Genomic DNA, 23,992 nt, shown 5'->3' on the forward strand with positions numbered 1-23,992 from the left:
TTAGCATCATAGTCATTTCACTAAAATTGTTGTAGATGTACAAAAGCAGACTTATTCATGCGTTGAACACAAACAGCGCTACTCTAACAAGGACATACTTACCTAATTCAGTTTCTTAGGTAACCCATCAGTAATAAAGAACCACAATTTTTTATTGCTATAAAATATCCCTATCAGTATGCTTAAGCAAGCAGGGAAAGGTCCAGCTTCACTTCACTATCAACGAGCAAAGAGCACTTTTAGACATTTCTCCTTCCTACATAAAACACACACACAGCTGGTATCACCTTAGATGATGAAAATCCTAGGCAGTAAAATAAAACCAACAATTTCACAGGGAAAGTCAAAACTTAAATTCAGAAAACCCACACCAAACTTAAACCCTGGCTGAATCATTCAGCTCTAGACACTCATCCCTTAAATCCTTGAAAATCCTTTTGTTGCATGTAAATTCCAATCGGGTACCAAACTCAAGCAATACAAGACAGCAAAACAGACTCTTCTCTTCCCCCATATATACACAATATTCACTGTAGGTAGCACATGTTGAGTATCGTGTCTAGTACAGAGGGCTGCCCTCTGATCCTGCTGTCTGAGGTCACAAGACACAAGCTACATATGGCAGCTCCAAAAAAACCCCATAATGATGGATTTGCTAGTTATGCCACCACAACGGCATATTTGTGTATTACAGCTCAGTGTGAAAGGTCTCCATAGGGCTCAGAAGTTTATCAATCAATACTTGTGCATACGCCTGCCCCAATTATGACACAGTCAGAACTGAAAAACACCTCATAACACCACTCAGTCTTTACCAGAGGTAAGCAACAATAAACGATGATACCTATCTATTTGAGAATTAATGTCATCCACCCAACTAGGTCTTCCCTTTTCTAAACAATGCGTGTGTCATCTAGTCATCATAAGAAGAAAAAGTAGCCTTAATTTCACATTCCCATTTTAGTGACAAATAGCTCCACGCTATTGCAATTGTGCATCTAGAACAGGACTTCCTTTGCCTTATCCGATTTTCTCTTGCTACCAAAAACCCCTAAATATCATCTTGCAAGAGGAAAAAATAAAGTATGCTTATTGTTCATTTAAAAAGTGCATCTTGTGTAAGCAGAGAGGAAGAGGAAGTTTGAATCTCTTGGAACAACATCTCCAAGATTATCATCTCGATAACTACAGGTAGCCTGGTCAACAATAGTTTGCTTGAAAAATGGCAGCTGCACTGTAACAAAGGGAGGAAAAAAGTTAACATTTTCCTGCTGCAGCACCATTTTCCGGCTGAAGCAATTTTCCTCCAGCAACTATCGAGCACCAAGCAAATAAAATACCTAGCCTGCAAAATTATATGAAGTAGGATGAATCATGCTGTTCATATTAAACCAGACTCAGCATTTTCTTTCCAGAAAATGAGAATCTTATACCATATGATAAACAACTCTGACTGAAGTATGCAGTATTCCAGGCAGGCTTTAAAACAAATATTTGTACAGGAGTCAATTACAGAAGCTAGAAAAACTATGATTTAAATTATGGCTTATGTAGCAAGCAAGAAATTGTTAGATAAGAATGCATAAAATCATGGTATTTAAATGTTATCCCTTAAAAAGTTTGTCAGGTTCATACTAAAGGAAAAAAGCTGACTAGAATTGCCCAATCTACACAAAATTTTGTTCTAGGAAATAATCACGTCAATCTGCCTGATGCTGCACAGTCTAAATATTAACCAAAAATTAGAGCTGGCACAAATTAACATTTAACCCGTGTTCAAAATGGCTAAGCTTTTCAATGAAGGGTTTGGAAAGTGACCTAGAATCCAATACAAGATGCTGCCTTTCATAGGAAAAGTCTCCCAAACCCATTCCTAGTGCAAACACTTACACCTAAGTGACTCTCAAACCTACAATAGTGCCACAATGTTACAGGTACCCTTTTTTAAAGAACAACTAAAGTCAACAAGAACACACTACAAAAACACAAGTTGAGCCCACACGCAACTTGGTCTTCTCCCTCGTGCTGTGGAACAGCACTCAGCCCTTCTGCAGGTCTGGAGCACTGCGCTGGTGGTGTGATCATCACATTCTCATAGCAGAAGGATGGGAGAGAGAAGGTGTGCCGTCCCAGCACCACTATGGCACATCTGTTCCACTGTTCATGAGAGGAGCGGACTCCAGCAGCCCCTGAAGCTTCATTGAAACTACATGAAAAAGGTTTCCAAGCCTCGTGCTGTCTGGCAAGATCACACCATCAACACAACGGAAAAGGAAAAGTATTGACAAAAAATTCGCCTGTTGTCATTTCAACACACTTCAGTTGCTGCAGTTGAGGCATGACATTATTCTCACTATTTAAAAGCCTTGTGAGTAAACAGGTAGTGTTTACTCATCAATAGAAAAAGAAGATATTTAGCCACTACTCGATGCAGTGACTCAAGTAATTGAAAGGTGGGTAATGTCAAGTTTGAGATGATGACACTTCCTCATTGGTTTAATGAACAGCTAGGTCCCACACAACCTCTGATCAATGCATGGGCACTCTCTGGCATCCAATAAAGTTCAGAGCACCAAGTCTATCAAAGCCGAATCCCCTCAGTGGTTTTTAGGTTATCAAATACCTTTCTTAATGATTGACAGAAGAGCATAAAAATGTAGAGGTTTCTTTAAAAAAAAAAAGCTTAGTAAAGTACCAGTGTTTATGAGCAGGCAAACTTTAAAAATGCCGTGACACAAAGCCAAAGCAGACCCCGAAACATCTTGCAGGTTTACCCCCCAAGATTTACTATTGAGTATTTGCACAGGTTTGTGTAAACATGGCTGTACAGTACTGTGTAGATACACCAGCTGGGAAGGTGAGGTAATGCCCAAATGAAACTCATTTCCTCTCCAGGTTTTCACAAAATATTCATGAGAAGTAAAGCAACTTTGACCAGTTTTCTCAACACCAACACTTCCCATCAGACCTGTACAGTAAGGCTTCCTACACAACACTACCAGGAATCATCAGCTCCATGATCACCTGTACCACATACCTCCTTACTCACATGTTTCAAAAGTCACTTTAGAAACAAAGTCTATGCCAGGCTTACAAAGTAGCATCGTGGTAAACTTTTCTTCAGGTTATATATCAGTGGCTCAATATCCAAGTTTAGTCTTCCAGTGGGATTTGAACTAAAGCAACAGACATTTAAAACGATTGAGTTGGTTATACACAGGAATCTTAAATCAGCACAGATAAACTCACAACGCCTTGGAATCTTACTAACTTGGAATGTGGTTCCCCCCCACCTTTTTTTTTATACTGAGTTTCATGTGTTTTCATAAAAAAATTCTCCAGTGACCTAATTGCTACCTAACAGGCTTAAAGCCCAAAGACTAAGAAAAACCCAAAGAAAATTCCAGTAAGCATTTTGAACGACAAGTACTTCCTAACTTCATAAACTTAAAACCTTGACACATTCTGCACCAATTCAAACATTAATAGGCATTTAGTAAATAATTATTTTTCTCCTGCAATCGCTTGTCTAAATGTGATGTGCTCACAACTTAATATAGCTTTTGAATACCGCACAAGGAATTGTGTTCCGTAATAAATCTATCTGTGTAACAGCTGTGCAGCCTAAATACTCTTAACACAGAATGAACTGAAACAGCAAGATGCAAAGTGATAGTGAGCTGAAAACAGTCCTACATTAACTCGGTGGAGAACTACTTCAGTGAATGTACTATAAATGCCTGCCAGTAGTAAAACAGCCTTTTCCCACTGCTGCTAGATAATGCCTGCTTTACGAGAGAGTGACAGAACATAACTCTGCAAAAAATTACTTCAACTCCCACAGATTTAACCCTTTGAAGACTAAAGCTTTCCATGCATGGCTAAGAACGTATTTGGTTGGTAGTATGGAAAGCACCAACATGTCTTAATGAAGCAATGTTTATCATCCAGCATGAACAGCACAGTGACCACAGCTGGCAGCTGCTCTGTTTGTCAGACGTGAAGTACGTCTGCCCTACTCGTACAGAGAATCATCTTTCCGTCAATCTGGAAGCATGTTTTTACAGTACCTAATCATCACTGCATCACTGATAACACTGCTAACCCACCACAACGGACAGCCTACGCAGAAGTCAGTTTATAACAACACACTGTTGATACCTTGGAGGATTTTTTTAAAGTTATTAAGCAGGTGTTGGTAGATTTGGCTAAAAAAAAAATAATAAATTTCAATATTGCTTTCTCACCCTCCACATTCAGTAACGAACTACCCAGCAAAAACGCACATGTCTTTGTTACCCACAGAATTAAGACATGTAAATAATTTTCCATATGCGGATCCAGTATCAAGGAAACCATTCAACAAAGTCAACATTCTCCTACAACCCTTAATATCACTTTCAGAGGGGTCATTTCTTCCTCTTCTACCTCTGCTATACAGGCCTACTCATTAACAGAGAATGCCACAGATTCCATGTGTCTTACACCTACAGTCTTACCTCTAATATTTTAAAGGTACATAATACACATACCTATGTTCTAAATACATATAAAAATACCCAATTTTTCCTTATAATGCTTCTGACCAAAAATCAGGGAAATAAGATCTGAAGCAACACAATTTGAAGAAAGTGCTGAAAACAAATGGCATCCTATTCTCTTCACAACAATTTGTTGAAGTATTACTGGCTAACATGTGCCAAGCACACTGCTGGCTACACTGAGGATGTTTAACAAGCCAGTGCCAACAAGTGCAGCTGCTGGACTTGCAGCACCCTCCTCCTCTTCATCCCAAGCCAAATTACTCACTCAGCTATGAACAATGAAGCAGCAACACAGGAAAACGCCAAGTGCAAGTGAGATTAGTGATAAACTACAGGATCCCTGCAGAGGTCAGTGATTAGCAGGTCCCCAGTTGTAATCACTTTCCTACCCCAGCCTTCATCACATGCTCCATCTCAGCTCAGTCTTCTGACTGCAAGCAGCTTCCCAATCGATAACCCTTGAAGTCTGGCACACTCATCCACACTGTCTTACCTTCTAATGAAGCAGTCAAACCCACATAATATTGTCTGCAAACCCATAATACCAGTTTAGAACCTTAATATTAGTTAGTAATGCACACATAACAAAATCACATTACTGGAAAATTTTGTAATAAAGGAACAGAACATAAGAAAAAATACAAACTAAATGCCATGCTCAAGTGATGCTTAGCAATGCAGCCTATGCAGGAAATCACAAGAATGTTGGCCTATGTGTTCTTGAAGAAAGGATAAAGGAAATGGTGGATAGATAGTGACTAGTGGAAAACAATATATTTTCTTCGATATTTCCCCTCCCCCCCTCCCCATACTGTGACATCTACTAAAACCATTTTCCCAGAAAGGAGATGCTAAGGTTTAGCAAAGCTTGGTTTTCACTACAGATCTGCCCCTACTCCTTTCTTCGGTCAACATTCTGAAAAACTGTGATCCTACAAAAGAACTAATAATCTGAAAGAAGTAAAAGATTATGATTTTGCATGAGATTTATGGGATTTAACTGCCCAGGCTCAGGCCTGCCAGAAATGTCCTAGGATTCTCCATGCCACAAATTTGTATTTGTAAAGTAACGTTACACCTGTGCTATCCAGTCTTATTCTTCTTATTTGGAGCAGTAACTGGTTTTCATATCTAAGTGATCCAAAAAATGGAAATTCTGAAGCTGGAATTACTTGGAATCCACTTCCCATTCTAACCATTGCAATTTAGGAATAATGCTTTAAACAGCAAATACTACATCACTGCTTTCATTGACATTTGGACAGAATTGTCTGGATTATTTTTTTTTTTTTGGTGTGCTTTCTAACACTGACAAAAATTAAGAAGTTCTTTACTACTTACAGTTGTGTGGACATCTGCATATGTCTTTCCCTGTAAGAATTCTACTGATTGAACTGACCAGGCAATAAATCTCAGACTACACCTATTAAGACATTAAACACAGAAGTCAAGGAATGTCTCACAACTTCCTTAAAGTGATATTTTAAAAAGAAATAATGTCAGTTTCTGAAGCGGTACTAAAGAACCTGCTTCGCAAAGACATCGCTTTGACACTTCCATCCCAGTGATTTGTAAGTCCTTCTAAGAAAAGACAAAATACTTTGTCAGTTTGCAGAGCACTGCACAGATCTTGTGCTATAAAAACAATTTATTAACGCTCTTATGTACTTCAAATACACAGGAGGTAAGGGTGGACCAAATTTCACATTATATTTGGATTGACCCTATGAACTTGTAACTTACATGCTCATGTCAAACTGAATATTCTTATTTCATCAGTGACTGATCCATGAAGGCTCCCTTCCTCAGTACTACTCCTGTCCCTCACTTACCAGGCTTATACTGTGCTGAATAACAAACCAAAGGTTTGCAAGTCTCTGTCAGGAAGATGCACATGAGTAACTGAAGGCAACGTAAAAGAGGAAGTACAAACCTCTTAAATGAAGAAAAGACTTTCCCCTCCTCTTGTTCCCCCAAGCATATGTGAAGTATCTGAGAACCAAATAATTCCTGAATAGCTATCTGGTGTATTTAGTTTCAGTTCTCCACTACTACGTCTACCCTAGGCTAACCTTACCATAAATAACATTCCCACTATATTAACCTGTTAACGTGCGCTATGCATAGACAGAAAGTGGGAAAAACACACCGAAAATTAGTACACTTAAAGAACTAAAAGTGAGGGAAATTGGGGATGTACAATATCCAGAAGACAAAAAGCTAATAAAGCATGCACATGAATACATGCACATTCCACATAGCTGACAAGGCTTTTTATTACATGCATTTACCCACCTCACCTACCCACCCCATGCATTTCTAGAGTATCCAAGTGTCTTCACTTTGTCTGCTAAAGTATTTCTTCCTTTGCCATCTTTCTCACCTTATCCCCAAGGGATTTAGTTAAAGTTTTCAAGCAACTAATGAAGGTTCTAATTACAACTAATTTGAAAAGCATCCCTTGCTCTCCTGGTGTGGAATTTGTCCCAGATCTAAGGACAAAAATTACTCAGCTTCTATCAGTGACTTTGAACATCAAGTACATACTTAAGTCTAAAGTCAAGAGGTTTTTATAATTGGAAATGAATAGAGAATCCACACTTTACAACAACATGCTACACCTGTTTCGATTAAAAGACTAATTTGGTGACACTTATTAATACAAACTGCTAAATTACTATATCTAATTGCATAAAACCTAAAAACCAGTTACTTATGTAGGTATCTAGAGCTACTCTCACCATTCAAGATCTACTAATTCTCATTAAACTTGAAAAGACAGCTTTGTCAACAATGAAAGATTCCACCCTCACCCATTCTCCACGTACAGAGAGGTACAAACATGGCAAGCATTTATAACCATCCTCCATCAGGGAACTGGCAAACACACAACACCATGCTGTTGTACAAAAGTTTTCAGTCCTTACTTGGATGACTTGCATAACTCCAACAGGCTTCACCCTCCACAGGCAATACAGCCATCCCAACAGTACAGAGATACAAGTTTGCAAACAGGTATTCCCAAACTGTGGTCTCCAGACAAGCAAAAAACCCAAACAAACCCAAAACAAAACAAAAGAAAATCAAACCCCAAACACCCATTAGATGCTAAAAAATATTTCAGAAGAAAAAACAAACAACATGCTAAGTGCTTTCCCAGTATTACTGCTTCAAGAAAACAATTTCTACAGGCACTGCATAATAACCAAATTATCTATGGAAAGAGGAAGGGAAATCCTCCCAAGACATCGCCTGGAAGGAGCCAGTCTCCTGTCTGGGGGCTGAAAATTCCTAACTATTCACATGTGCAATATGCAAGCACACAGAGCCCAAAGAAGGTAAAAAAAAACCCCACATAAGGGACAATTAGACAGTCTAGATTAATACAAAGCACCTAAATTGCTGTGAGGTTATAATAGGTGCTCTGATTTCAGTACAAACCCAGTATTTACAGTAAGGGACTTCAGACTGTGCAGAAATTGAAAGCAACCCTACCAAGACCTGAACATTGAAGGCAACAACACAAGAAAATATCACTGTGTTGCAGAAAGACAAAGTGGTCTTGGAGCTACGCAGAGAATGAACTTTTAACTGTCTGCTAAAAAAACCACTCAATAAATACAGAGCTCTAAACCATGCCCTCATCTGTAGGCACCTCACGTCTCAATACATTTATGAAAACACAGATACCTTACTGCCAAAGTACCTGTAGGATGAATACTGGGGTGTGTTTTAGTCATATGCAAAAAATACCCCACCAAACCCAAAATAAACCAAACAAAAAACTCCAACAACAACAAAACAAGTTGCAAAGGAAACCACGTGTTCGCTGTTTATTTTGAGAGGTGAGGCAAGAGGCATTTGTCATAGAGAAAGAAAACAAAGTCTTCATAAGAGATCATAACAGCCATGGGAACGTGACTGAAGAAACGTCAACAATAATATCACAGGGCCAGACACAGTCAAGGTGAAGTTAAGTCTCGGATTTAAAAACACCAAGGAACACAGTGTGCTGTTCAATGAACTAAAGAATGAAACTTCATCTCCCAATAAATACAACCTCTCTGCTTGGCTACCCGTGCTTCCCAGAGGTATCACCATACTGCTTTAAATGATGACCTAGAGCAGACCTCGGGAACACTTTCTCAGCATGGTAAGAACAACAGGAATACTCACAGCAATATTGCTAATTATTTCATAGAAGAGCTAAGATGAATAAGAAAAATTAACTATTTTCTATTGCTGCAGTAAATAAGGCGTAAAAGCAGTTGCTAAAATTCTGTGATTTTGTGTCAGCAGATCTAGATAACCTGACTCCAAAAGGATTTAAAATTTTTAATATATATATATAAATGAAGGAATTATCTCAAATATCAACACTGGCTTTTACTTAGAATACTTGGGAAGTGCAATATCTCTAGAAGAAAGTTCATTTTGTACAATATTTAAAATAAGCAGATAGGCTTATCCAAATAATTTATTCCTCTAATAGCAAATCATAAATAATAAAACCACCTGAAATGAAATTCTATTAATAAAGGATTAGGTAGGTTAATGATAATGCTAGTCAACCCAAATTTGTGGGAAAGGTGTTGTCTAACACTGTAAACCAGCAGTGTACACTATCAATGTAGCGATTTTTGCAAGGTCTGTGCCTTGATTTAAACAAACAAAAAAAAGATTAAAGTAATAATTTAAAGGAATAATTTAATTACTCCTTTAAAATATTAAAGCATTAATGGAGTAAAAGCCAGCCAGGCACCAGACAAGGTTTTAAAATGAAACTGTAAACAGAGGATCGCCACTGAATATTTTTCAGTGACAAACCTTGCCCCTAGATTTAGTCTTTTTTGCCACCACCTCCCCTCCCCCCGTTTTTTTTTTAATAATCATCAACTTGACAATCTAAATGTGTTACTGGAAATTCAGAGCTTGTTGGCAGATTGAAACAACTGCAGACAGGTCACTGCTCTGGAGCGCTCCGAACATCATCTAAGGAAGCAAACTGCCTTTTTATTCAGCCAAGTGCAAAAAGCTGCCTGCAGGATCAAGACGCAGCCCTACAGCCTCCCGTTTTTCCCGGGGAAGAGGGTGGTGGCTATGGAAACTTCCTGTGGCCCACCGTTACCCTAACCTTCCCTGTTGGCCAGCCCCAGCAGCTCTGCAATAGGCACACCAGCATTTGCAAATTCCACAGGGAATCTCCCCAGGCAGTGAATGGGAAAGCCCAAATGTCTACCTCGGGGTTAGGAACATGTGGTTATGGGCCCTGAAAAAGTTGCAAAGTAAAAATGTTCCTTCTAACCCTAAATGTTATTGAAGAGTGAAAGTAAAACCCGTGTGGGCTTTGTATCTTTTTATCTATTTTACCTGCTTGTGCTTCAGTTGCCTGCACTGCAGAGTGGGAACTGTGGAGCTTGCATGTTATCACAGAAGCCTTTTATAGACAAAGTAGGATTAATTTCAAAGACACTTTGCTATTTCTTATCTAGCCCTTATCTCTGCTGTAAGCTCTCAGCTACACATTACGCCTTGATATTAAACAGTCATAAACACTTACAAAAAAGGCTTTTCTTGATCCTGCTTGCTCTTGAGTTACTCACCTAAGCCTAAGAATCTCGAGCACCTATTTAAATTCTCATGCAGTTGCTTCTCAAGCTAAATTTATATTTTTATCAATCTCACTGCAGCTATAATTTCCTTAGTAATAACTACATAGCGTGTATGGAACCTGTCCTGCCTAACGTCTTTGTCAGTAGCCTGGAGAAGACAGAGCGCACCCTACGTGAGTCTGCAAGAGCCCCCAGTTGGGGAGATGCAGTTCATATGCTTGAAGGCATTCAGATGAATGTAGGCAGCCTAGAGGACAGGGACAACTGGAACCTCAACATTCAACCATAACCTATGGGATGAGAAGTCCTGCGGCTGGGACAGACTAACCCATTGCAATGGTGCAGGCTTGGGACCAAGTCTGCTGAGAAGGACTGGTGGTCTTGACAAGCGAGCTGCACGTGAGACAGCAGGTGGAGGAGAGGGATTGTTCCCCTCTACTCAGCACTCATTACAGCCTATCTAAAACAGCCTATCCAACTGGGGATCCCCCAACTAAAACCCAAACGAACTAACAAAACCAAGCTAGAGTGCAACACGGTCACAACAGGAAGATTCCCACCATTTCAATGGACATGGAGAGCAAGGCCTCACGCTGACGGATCCCTGCTTTTAATTGGTATCTCCATTCCAGATTCCTGCATTTGGAAATCCTGCAACTGGCAATTTTCCCTCCAACTTCCTATCACTCAGGTCAAATAACTTCTGTTCCTCCCATTTCTTTTCTCAGCTTCCTATTTTCTTTTTTTTCCTACAGCAGGGCAATGACTTCATGTATCTATTTCTGTACTGGTTTCTCTTGACCTCTTACACTCGGATGTCATCTTAATTTTCCCCCAACACCAAAATTTAAGCAAAACACATTTAAGCTTTCCAATCGAACTGAATTAAATCCCTTAAATAATTGTTGTTCACATACTGCAAAAATACTCATATGTTTAAAAAAAAAAAGCCAAACAAAAAGACCCCACACTCTTTGTTCCATACCATCCTTACTTCTCTGCCTGAGAGCGCAGTCTTGGATACCTGGTCTCTGCAGCGAGTTTTACAATTTCTGCTATGCTGTGTGAAGCAGTAAATGATACTGAACGATGACCAAAGCTATTCTGCTTTGAGCACACCATCTGAAGAACAGTAATAAAAAGGATTAAGACTGCTATCGAAATGTCTGGACCTCTCCGTTTTTAGATTAAAAATTGCCCAGGAAAGTAAACCATCAAATCACTGTAGAAGTTCCATGCCACAGTTGCATCTTAAAACTCTCACTAGTTCTACGTTAAGTTAATTCACATGTATCCCTAATAGAAAAACAATGTAGTACTGAGGTGATTTAAATCGTTGCACTTTTACTTTTAGGGTTATATTCACGAAGTCTATTTTAAGACCCGCCTTGGAAGCAACTGATGTTTTATGCAGTGAACTGCTATTTTCCCAGATGAATAGAATATCCATTCTTTGGCTCACAGTTTCCATGACACTAAAAACAAAACATTCAGCGGCACCAACTCGGCATTTGATGGTAAATGCAGCTGCAGCTCACAACAGCTCGCAGTGTAGCTCAGCCTGCTTCAGCTGAACAGAGGAGCTGTATTTCCCCAACGCAATTTCATTGTTTTACGGACAAGTCCTTTCTTGCCAAACTCAAACATTTCAAGCTGTGCTCGTGTTCTGTCTTGAAATGATAAGTTAATCAATTTTGCAAGTACAGACACTTGATGTGAAGCCTTCCCGACTGCTGAACACAGTACATAACAGAAACAAGACTTGAGTAACAGTAGCATTTGTTCCCTCAGTTAGGAAGACATTTTTGGCCAAAGAATTTCAAACTTTGCTCCCCGTTACAAGTCCAACTCCTGTTACAAACAAGAAGAAAAATATTAGGGGGACCATTTTGAAACTGGTAAATGGAGAAAGTCACGTGGCAATTCAGCAACAAGGAACAGCACTCAGCTTTCAGTGCTGCTTCTCTCCCCAGAAAGAGAATTACAGCTCACACCTCTCTTCAGAAAAAGAGATGCCATGAGTCCTCTGCTTTAGAGGAAGATGCAAAACTCCTATTGGCTACTAATTTAATCCTGCCCCATGTTAGCTAGCTTTTCATCTGTTTGACTTTGAGTTTAAGTACATGGGCACCTTCTCACACTGATCAGCACACCTTGATTTAATCACATTGGTCTGATTCAAAAAGCCACATTTACAACAGGACCTAAACAATACTCTGCATTTAGTAGAAGTATTTTTAGGCACCAATTCAGTAAAGCAACTAGGCACCTAGGTACTTACAAGTATACAAGTGAACATTATGTTCAGCAGAGACTGCTTATATGATTTAAACTATACACTTAGAATATTGATGGACTACAGGCTGATTATAGAGAAATCTGCCGAAGAAGGACATGTCATCTCAGTTAGTTGACTCAATGGAGTTCCTAAGAAATTTAGTCAGAAATTCTGAAAATATTGAAAGTGCAATATGACAGTAATAACCACCTGGCAACTTAAGGAATGTGCTGTTTTAAGCTAGAAACTCTTTTCTTTAAATGATACCGACTGAAATCCATTTCTGGATTTGCCATAAAATACAGCAGTAATTCACTCCCTCCAAGCAAAGAAACAAAGTCCTGGCTCACAGCATGCACAAGTTAACAGACAAGACAGGACACTAACATCCACGTTTAACTATTGGAAAATATCTTTCCACGAAGAGTTGGAAACGGAGGAGAGTTGGTGGCACGTTTTCAGCTCTCAAGGTGCCCCTCTTGGTCTGCAGCTATTGCAGCCCCTCCCGCCTCTGCTGTTTCCAAGCACTGCACCGCTCCCCAGGCTGCCCAGCTGCTGCTGGGGTGAGAGCTCCCCCTCCTGTTTTCATGGGCTCTCATCACGCTGAAGACTCAGTCACCCACATACATAGCCAAACATACCTATGGCGTGGTAAGAAATGTTGCATCATTTACACAAATAATCCGATGGGAAACATAACCTAAAGGCATTTCTTCATACCCAAATGGAACAAGACTCCCCTTTCAACCAAACTCCTTTGAAATACAGCTCAATAAAGAAAAACATTAGTCCAAAGACTGCAGCATTATTTATTAATAAATCATTAGCAAAACAAAAAATGAAAAAACACACATTGCTCTTCACACCCAAGCCACTGACTCCAACTTGAGATTCAGCAGACCCTTCAGGATCAAAGGGATGCAAGCAGCTTACTGTCAGAGGGCAGCAGAATTCACTTTCAAGCACTGCTCTTACTAAATGTCTGTTGATGGCCTCTCCACCGACAACCTACCGGACTTTGAGAACATCCTTACACTGAGCACTAACAGGATTGGATCGTCAGTGTGTTCCCACAGGCCACGACAGCTTACAAGATCAGAAAGAAGTGAAGCCTGCTTTCATAGCTTCTACAGGAGCTGAATAAAAATCACACACGCAGTAAGAGGCTTTCTCATCACCAGCGTAGCACTTAGACATTCACAGAACATTGTTACCTGGAGTGGAACCTGTGGTGCAGGTAGTGACCACTGTAAACTAGGAATAACACACATTTTGCAAATACAACGCTGAAGCAGTTCCTTGGTGGGTCAGTAAGTGCTGGTACAGAACACAAACACTATCTTCAAAATTTCAATTTTATTAATTGTTTGCAGAGATTTTGACTTCTATTTTCCTTGTGAAGCCAAAAAGGAGAAAAGTAGTCCAGAAGCTCGTAGAAACAGCCGACTCCCCTTACTGTTCCTGGAAGGAATTTTCTTATCTACAGATTTAAATTCTTCAGGTTTATTGCGACACTGCTGCACATTTCCCTATCCTAGTGTTTCCCAAACAGTGGAGGATAAATTAGAGATGCACCAGCTGACTGGCATGCTAGATACAATGTTCTTCTTCCTCTACTTAAAACACAGAGCAAGTTTTATTAAAAATGGTAAAGGTGCATCTTTTTTTCCTGAGACTCTCCTCTTGCAGCTGCAGTGGCAGTAGGAAGTGAGAGACTTCATGGAGAGAATACAAGCCACAGTGTCCTTATGTCCATAGTAAGTTCCCACCTGGCTATTATTATCACACATACAGCCTGGTATGCAGTGGGAAGATGAATGAACCCAGAGCAGCTTTTTCAAGTGCAATTTGCAGCATGAAAACCTGAAAGAAATGACATATCTTAAGCTACCACTGATTCTTCATTGGTCAGTATTTAGCGATCCATTTTATTGCTCCCTTCTCAAGAGCAGATTTTTTCTAGCTGTTTACTTTCTGAAACTTTGGATAACGATTAGAGATGCTAAACTGGAATGTCCACCTATGAAGTCAGCAATGGGAGTGGGAGACTGGACAGAGAAACTATTATAATCACAACCAGTATCCCTATTGCCCAACCACAAAGCATGCCTTCTCCACATCCTAAGATACTTACCTCAAAAGCTAATTAAAAAAAACCCCAACAAACACAATTTCATATCCATGCAATAGTGGTTCAAAGAATAATTAAAAAAAACAACTGTTTTCGGTAAGGAAGATCAAGATTTCCAGAGTCTCAAAAAACTACTATTTTTAAAGAAATTTTAAAACTGGTATCTAAAAGATGTCTGCTTTTCAGACAGCAAAGCACCCCATTTTATTTGGAGTATAACTAAACGATAAGTGCACAGGAATGCTGAAGCCATTTTATGTAGTTCTATTTGAAAACTGAAATATGGATTTATGGCCCTGATCCTTCAAACAGCTACATACATGCTTAACGGGATTATGCGTGCTTAAAGTCTCTTAGATGTAGAAGTACTTGTAAAATTAGGACTTACCTTGGGCACGCAGATCATAGTGGGACGCATTACACTTATACTGACTTTTGTTACACTCTAAGACATTTGGACACTTCCCATTGTATCAGGCAACCACCAAAATAAACAAATTAAACTCTTTGAGCAGTATTCTACTTCCTCATATTCCATTAAGCTTATAAGAACTGGGGTTTTTTCCTAAAACAAAACAAGCTACCATTAGAGCATTACCATCAGAATGCTAATTAAGTGGTTATTTTGCTTATGATATAAAACATTATTACAATTAAGTAGAAATCAGATATATTTCAAATAGCTTTTTTCATACTACCCTAAAACATTACGTATTTCTAGAACTGGAGCTGTACTGAAATATTTTTAAAAGAGAAACCACTTGAGGCATTACTTGAAAAATCTCGTGTGTATTTGTGCATAAGTAACACCACTTCACCTATGTTTGACTGTACCCAAAACTGTTCAATCACATACACAGTTTCACTGAGATTTTTCTTCCCTGAATAAGACCCATTCTTGGTTTAGTACTTCTTAATTCTTTTTTTAAAAGTCTTTTTTTTCCAATTACAGGCAGGAAATAAAAAGAAATGCAACTCTTTTATGTAAAGTAAATCCATCTGGATGTTTGCTGCATCCTATATTATAAACTTGTGATCCCCAACCAGAATGAGTTATAGTGAAGCTGCAGGCAAAATTGTCTCCATATACCACAATCCATTATCCCTGTCAAGTTAATGTTCCATGTTGAGCCATATGGTGTGGGTACACACTCAACAAAGGAAATTCCTTAAACTTGTTATAATCAGCACTTACAGTCATCCAAAAAAACTGACATAAACAGCTTTATTATGTTTTGTGCATTTCAGTTGATATCCATGACAAAAAGAGGAAGCTTCAGGAGGAAAAAAAAAAAAAAAAAAGAGGGAGGGAGGAGTGAAGTTGCAATAATAAAAAGGGAGGGGAAAGACAGAGAGGGAGACTGTACATTTCATAATTAGACAACATTTTCCTTAGCAAGTGATTTTCAATTACAATAAAGCTCAAGCCTCCTGACACTGATACACTGTGCCAGATTACGAAGAAACAAAAAAAAGCCAGAAAACCCTACATCAATACCTCATTTTCATTGCAAATAAGAAATCCTATAGTTTCAAAATGCCTGACTCATGTAAAAGATTCTCAATTAAAAAAAAAAACCACTCATTTTTCGTTTTCCTGACTTTAGAGGGAAGGTTTGCCTTCAGTTGTTGTATAATTACCAGGAATTTAACAGTCCTTCATTAACACCACAGTAATTTAAGCAAAATATCTCTCTATGCATTAAGTGTAGGTCACAGATGAATTAAGGACTCCCAGAAGCCTCTGCTACCTGGCACAACCCATCACATCAAGCCTAAGTCAAGGTACAAGTAGAGCAGAACTTCATTCCAGCCCCCGCAGTGACAACAATAAAACGCTGAGAAAACACACTATCAAATACTGAACTCAGCATCAATTTCTGTTAATTACAGCCTTGTCAGCAACGTGATTATTCAAACAGCTCATGCAAATGTTAATGAGTCCTTATTTGCATATTTATTTTTTCCTTTGTTGAAATGTCATTGATTATTACATTCTACAATGATGAATGCTGCTGATGATGTGCTCTGATATGTAATTAGTCATTAAGTGGAATGAATAGATCAATTATGAAAAAGGAGTGAGATTAAGAAATATCAAACAAGACCGCCCAATGTAACTATAGAATTTTTTTTAAAGGAACTAAAATAATTTCTTGGCATTTAAAGTGCAACATCAGTAGTTTTCAATAAATAAACCACTACTTTTCTGAGGTTAAATAGGCTCTTCCACAGGCACTGCTACTTGGGTAATCTAATTACAATAGCGGAGCACTTCCGTTAAACCAGCACAAAATCTGCAGCGTAACATGTAGGTTTTGGGGTTTGGTTGTCGTATCCCGTCCCTCCCTCAGATTTTTTAAAAAATCTGAGGTGCCCCAGAGCTGCTCACAAGCACACCGCAGACTATCCTATCTTTTGGCAGAAACGAAACTGGCAATCGCCGCACTTGCGGCAGCCCCACTTTGTTCTTGAGGCAAAGACTCCGCTGCCTTGTGCGGCTGCCAGCTCCAGCTACCCAGCCAGCGCTCACTCTGTGCAGATGAAGGGGAAATGGGAGAGAAGAGGAAGGAAGGGAAAAAAAAAAAAACACCCAACAAAAAAAAAACACATTACTGCAGACCAGATGGGAACATTCCACATGACCAAACCAATCAATCACCTCCGTGGGGCGCAGGTGCAACACAGCCGTGTAGCAACACACCATTTCACAGTCTATCGGGCACAAACACATGGTCACCAATCAATGGCACCCCCAGGACCTGGGGGGGAGGCTCTCTCGAGCCTTACTGGTCCATGCCTGATGACTTCATAATCACACATCATTTCATTCACTGGAGGATACAAACCAGCATTCTAATAACCTTCCCCTGAAACCGGTCATGTTGTGCATATTAATAGAGTGCCGGGTAGAGCTGAACCACCGGCTCCGCGCTGCAATCCGAGCGGAGCCTGCAAGAAGGAAACAACCTGAAGCAAACAACTTCTACCCGAGGAAGGATAGTCAGCTCAGACCCAGATCAATGGCAAGATGATTCCTTTTGCCAAAATTAACCGTGCACGACGCTTGCACCTTTCGCAAAGCAACCCTTGAACAATAGCAAGGCAGCAGAGATAAAGGACAAAGCGGGATGAAAATCAATAGAAGAATGTGCTCAGTGATGTTAGACAACATTTCAGAATCAAAAAGGACCACTGCTATCAAAAACCACCCAAGTTAAAACTAAAAAAAACCATAGTCTATATGCTTGCCAATGCTCTCAGTGAAAGAAATTATTTCTTTTAAAGCAAGTATCACAGATTCGTTTTAAAACAAGCAGATAAAAAATTGACACAGCATGATGTGATCACACCACACCAAGACTTGAATCACAGCACTAACCGCTTGTGACTGCAGTCTGCAAGAAAGGCCAATGTTAATTTGTGTGCGTGTCATGGATGACTTAGTGGTATCATAAACATTGCGGACATAAGGATATGGAGACCTTCTGGCCAGAGCTTGTCACACGATTCTGTTAAGGATTTGCTCTGTTAAGATACTCAGGGGAACAAACGTGACAAGAAGTGCGCTTTCTCTTAAAATTATATTATGCCGCAGAGCGAAAAGTCACATGAGTCACCACCAAAACGTAGAAGACCAAACACACACATTTCACATTTTGAATGCTGTCGGTGCCCAGGTAGGTAGTGATCCACCATGGGGTGTCAAAGCAGAGACCTTAGTTTTACTTTTGGTTTTCTTCATGTGATTACATGAAGAGCAGACACCTCTGAATTACACAGTTAAGACAGGGAAGTCTAGCATCTACTGAACCACCTCAGCTTTGCTTTCAGGCACAGACCACTGAAACTACTCAGAGAAAGGAGTATAGTAGGGATAAGAGTCTAGTTGGTAGGTTGCATTCTATAGCACTACGTGTTGCTTCATGTCAGTGGCAGCTCCTCCTTTCGCAACCGTGAGACTACACAAAGAGACTACAGCATCATTTAATTCATTACTACAAGGAGAGGGAAAAATTATGGCAGAAGCAGAAAGTACATTTGTTGATAGTTAGAAACCAGATCATTTGCTGATTTAAACTGCTCCAGGCCCTATTATCTTCTTTCCTTGGCTGTCTCCCTTGCTTATCTCAAACATGTCAGAAAAATGCATGAAAGCATTTTAATTTTGCTCTCTATTCAGACTCTTGGTATGATTCACCTTTTCACAGGGCCAAATTTGAATCCTGTAATCCAAAAACTCTAAACAATAAAGAGGTGGCAGACTTGGTGGGGTTAGATAGAGGAGCAAAGAGGACTTAAAGAACAAACATGAGTAATATCAAAGAATATTCACATCCTTCTACAGAATTATGTTGACCAGCAGTAGATGAAGTAGTTTTCTCCCTCACTAGAATACTAAAATCATTAATCAATAAACCATTAAATTAAGGGCCTGCCGATCAGCTCTACTCTGGGCACTTACAGAATGCTAATTACTGTATTATCTGGGGAACCTACAGTTAAAACCAGAATACCTTCTTAAATAAGATCAGGTTTAGATTAAATACAGATTCTTTTATTTTGAAAGCTCTTGAAAAGAAATTTAAAATGTCATATAATGAATTAAGTACTAGTATTAGTCACACTTCATATGCAACACAGGACAAGCTGATGGCTGTGCTACAGACTTGACATCTCTTAAGAGGCAAAGAAGTAACAGCTGGCAACATGCACAATGGAAAGGGCTGGGAGAAGTTTGACAAAGAATCTCATCCAAAATAAAAAAGCCTCACTAAATCTTATCTGGAAACATTAAACAAGAGGGAAGACAAGAAGACAGCTAGCACAAGCAGCCAGGCCAGGCTAAGCATCTTACATCCCTTCCCTGTGCTAAAACACTACGTGCATGAAGCCAAGGACACGTGCGGCTCTGGTGGGAGGCATGTCCCCAACACTAAACCTCTTATGGTCCTCCACCAAAATCGAGCCTCTGTTCTCATTGATTAAGGTGGGAAGGGGTTTTGGTTGCCTGTGACATAACTTTAATAATACAATAAATGTATCTGTATTAATGTATTGTGACATGGGAACACTAAAAAGCTAAGATATACAAAATTGAAGGTTCAGCTTAACACATGGAAACTAGAGCACAAAAGAAGATTGATCAGAGAAACTTCAAAATAAAGGGCATTTCAGGATGGCAAATGTGTCACTGTTTGTGAGCAAGGGGATTTCACAGAACTGTAGAACAGTTTGGGTTGGAAGGGACCTTAAAGCCCCTGCCATGGGCAGGACAACTTCCACTAGACCAGGTTGCTCAAAGCCTTATCCAGCCTGGCCTTGAACAATTCCAGAGATTCATACACAGCTTCTTTGGGCAACCTCCCCCAGTGACTCCCCATCCTCCCCGGGAAGAACTTCTTCCAAGCTAAATCTACCTGCTTTCACTTCAAAGCCATCAGCCCTTGTCCTGTCACCACCTGCTCCTGTAAAAAGTCATCATGAAACACACCAGAGAAATTTTAGTGAACATCTGAAAGCAATTTTTAACAAGTGCATGGCACAGGTATCAAGTATCCAATTGTTATGTAAGTTATGTGGGCTATAAGGACTTCAAGGGATCAGTAACAGATTTTCAGCACAGTGTTCAAATCAGTGAAGGAGCCATGACAACAGTAACATGAATTTTAATCCGTAAACAAAACAATACCTAGCTCGTGAGCCATTTCGTACGGCAAAGGACTCCAGTGATGATTTGCTTATACTACAATTCTTACCCCTAAATTATACAGAGGCAAAAGTTATCAACAAAACACGATACATAATTCACATGTATGCCGTATAAAAATTAGTAAAATTTGTCTGGTAAGAAACAGCTTGGATTCATTCATTCACTAAAAACTAGAGAAGCACTGCTGTTTAGAAAGAGAGAGCAAGCAGTTCCATTACAAAAACACTAACTCTTTGTCAGTGCAATGGCAACTGGTTAAGGTTAACCTGAACTGGATTTCTGCAACAAGTACTCTTAACACCACAAATAGAGCAAGACCAGTATTTACAAGAAACGGAGGTAAAAATGTATTGGAACTTAGGACAGTTGGTAGCTAAGACTGAAAGAGTCTTGTGATTTCTGGAATAAAAATGGCTAAATGAGAGCGAGTCAATGCAAATGTTACCCTAAAAAGCAAAAGATGTGTGTTTGTTCAATATTTTAAAAAAGCTTGAGAAAATTCATTCAATAAAACTGCTTAACTGAAAACACAGCTAAAATTAGGTATATACTTCCCTTGGTAAATGCAATTCTTTTAAGTATTCAAAACCCATGGAAAAACCTGTAACACTACTAAGAATGTTCTTTGAAGCATTCGGTTTAGCTGGGTTTTTACGTTTCTGTCATTGTTAATGTTTACATACAAGCTCTTGCTTAACTGGTCCCTTTTATCTAATCATCTACACTGAGGTTACTCAGTTTTACCCAGGGTCAACAAGACCTACTCATTTAGTGTTTTGCCTAACTGGATTCCTTATGATCAGCTGTTAGATTTCCATTTAGGTTTCACAGCTGGATTCATTATAAAAAAGGAGTATTAAACCTTTAGCAGGCATAACTGGCTTTGACCTCAAAATAAACATATACATAACTAATCATGGTATTAAAATTTCCGTTTCAATAGTTTTTTGAATGTGACACAGACTGCAGAGAATTTCCAGCAGCTGTTAAAGATGCAAAGGTAAAAAAGCTAACAACCCCCAAAATTTTTTATGAGGGGTGAAAAAGGAAAAGAAAAAAAGAAATCAGGAAAAAGATAAATTTATCTTCTATCAGTAAAAGTGTCATTTCAAGGAAGAGCTAGAATTACACTGAGGTTGAGGGGAGAGTTTTGGTGTTTTTTTTTTTAAAAGGTATGAAGAACATTTTGGAGTTTGTTTTCACAGTAGTTCTGAGTTGGCTCTTAAGGAGTTATCTTTCACATTCTCAACAACAATGAAAAGGGGATTTTTAAGTTACAACAGACAAAACGCCTACACTACTGAGATCTATTTTATATTTAAAGGCTGTTCCTCGTAATGAAAACACTTTCTGCAAGATGGATAGTTATTCTAAAAAAAGAAAAAGAAAATCAATATCCTTGGGGAAAAGAAGGAAGCCTCTGGAAGATTTTTTTATTCTGCCTTACCTTCCAAAACAGAGAATAGATGAGCAGCTCCCCCAGCAATGCTTATTTAAGCAAATATTTGAAAAGGGTGAAGAGGACAAAAAGGAGGAAGACAGCATAGCCTTAGAAAAGGTGGTTCCATGTACAAATGCAAAAGATGAAATACGATCATCTAGTAATTTACAGTTACATTTCCACCTCCTTTTTTGATCACTGCAAAAGTCTGCTCATGAAGAACAGGTGGATTTTCCTCAGGGGGAAGGATTAGGGAAGGTTAAGGGCCACCTCCTCCTACTCAAGACAAGTGACCTTGAACAGGCTACAATGGGAGTCAGGGACTCCACTAACCACATGGGGAGGGGAGAACACAGGAACACATTGGCCAAAAAAAAAAAAACACACACACCATCAAAAAGCAAAAAGGACAGGAAGGGTAAGAATATAAATAATTAAGAGCAGCAGCAGGGGGAAGGTAAGCTCAAAATAAAGTTTGCTTGCTATAGTTTGTCACTTCCTAGATTTTACTGTTGACATACTATTTCTATAACTTGGCAAAAATAGGAAAAACTCATCTTGCCACAACAAAACTGTCAATGAACGCTATTTTAGAGCATTGAATTTGAAGCCTGAACAACTGGATGTCAATTTGAGTTTTCTACAAATTTTCAACCATTTAAAAAGCATCAATTGCATTAAATCCTAAAAACATTAAGATACATTTTTATATTCTGCTTCATAGAGTGGTCCCCCAGGCTCCCCATAGCAAATTTACAGGGCCCTGACAGAGACAGTTTTCCAAAGTATCTATTCAGTATCTTGAAACCTCAGGTTTTGTTACCAGGTGCCACTAACCCTCTATTATAGGCCAGTACAACCAAAGAATTTATCCAAAGAGAGACAAGCAAGAAAGCTATGAAACTCATTACACACATTGGTTTATTAGCAATCAAGAACAAAAAGAAAAAAAAAATCAGGAACACACATTTCGGACTTTATCCTGCAGTTACAATCACTTGACATGGTTCTTGTATCAAATTAAATATTAAAAAAGAAACTTCAAATAAAAGCAATTTCAAGCGGTAGTGTCTCTTTAAAGCCCAGCTAGGTTTTTTGCCCCTTATCTCTGATTTTGGTCAGCAGTGTCCTCTGCATATGTATTAATAAGATATGACCCCTTTGTTATCTCCAAGCAAAAATAAAACATGAAGAAGTTTGGATTTAGTTCTTTTTCAGCTGGTCACAGCAGAGTAAGCTCAGATGGCTAGTTGAACAGAAGATCCTTAGGGAGACAGAGCCACCCCAGAGGCTTTGTGGGCATAAAATCTTTAGGCAAAGTGATTCATCATGTGTGGCAAGACAACTGTGACATCTGAAGATTCTTGCCTTGAGCAGCATGGTACATGCTACAAGGGATCAAGCATTCTGAAAAGCATCCGCGCACATCTCGGAAGCTTCAGTAAAAAGGACACGTTTTAAATAACAAAATACTGGGCTCTACAAATGTGTAGATGAATTTGCTTTTTGCAGTGGAAAACTACAAAGTTCCCCTTCTGTATGTCTGAACCCATGCTGTTGAGTGAACAGAAATAAGCAAATTTCTACTAATTGTGCATTCAAACTCACTGTCAGAGTCTACCGAAGCATATTTTATTATCTGGCTCATATGCTTTCCCCCAATGAAACCAAGCCATAGCTTTCTAGTTTAGAAGTTGGCCAACAATCAATTATTTTTTTTTACCTTAAAACATCTTTTCCTCTAATGGCTTTTATTATCCTCTTGTCCACTGCACTGGTCTTAGAACAGAGTGCACCACAATTCTAGCTCTTCCAACAGAGGATCAGAGAACTTTTGATCTTCCAAGCCAGTGCACAGTACTCTGTCCTATGAAGGAGAACACTTACTGTACCCCACAGCACCCTGGTTCAGAATCTGCACTTAAACACCACTTAGAAGACACCAGTTGAAATGTCTCACAGGCAAGTAAAGAGACCCACACTGGACCAGAAGAAAGACTCTACCCCTGGCCAGTTACAGGTGCACAGAGGAAGAAGCACAAAAAACAGAGCAAATGTGAAGATACACACACTCTAAATTTCAACAGTGAGGTGCTACAGCCAAGTAGGTACCACACTGTAATTAACAATAGTGCATAGCCAGATTTAAAACTTGATTTAAAACTTGATTTTTTTTTTATACTTAGGATGAAGGAAATAGAAAAGAAAATATATTTATAAAGAGCAACACATTTGCACAAAACCACATAAAATAGCCTTTCTTAAAACAGGCA

At 39.1% G+C, this 23,992-nt stretch overlaps 1 protein-coding gene across 1 annotated transcript in view; it reads right to left on the reverse strand.

The window, feature by feature from the left end:
• LOC104515015 (transcription factor 12-like) overlaps nt 1-23,992 on the reverse strand; it is a gene marked incomplete at both ends in the record, with an annotated part of 113,893 nt that overhangs the window by 20,864 nt on the left and 69,037 nt on the right. The window lies entirely within an intron of this gene.

Source organism: Eurypyga helias, unplaced genomic scaffold (genome assembly GCF_000690775.1).
Source record: "Eurypyga helias isolate BGI_N326 unplaced genomic scaffold, ASM69077v1 scaffold14719, whole genome shotgun sequence".
NCBI classification, from domain to species: Eukaryota; Metazoa; Chordata; class Aves; order Eurypygiformes; family Eurypygidae; genus Eurypyga; species Eurypyga helias.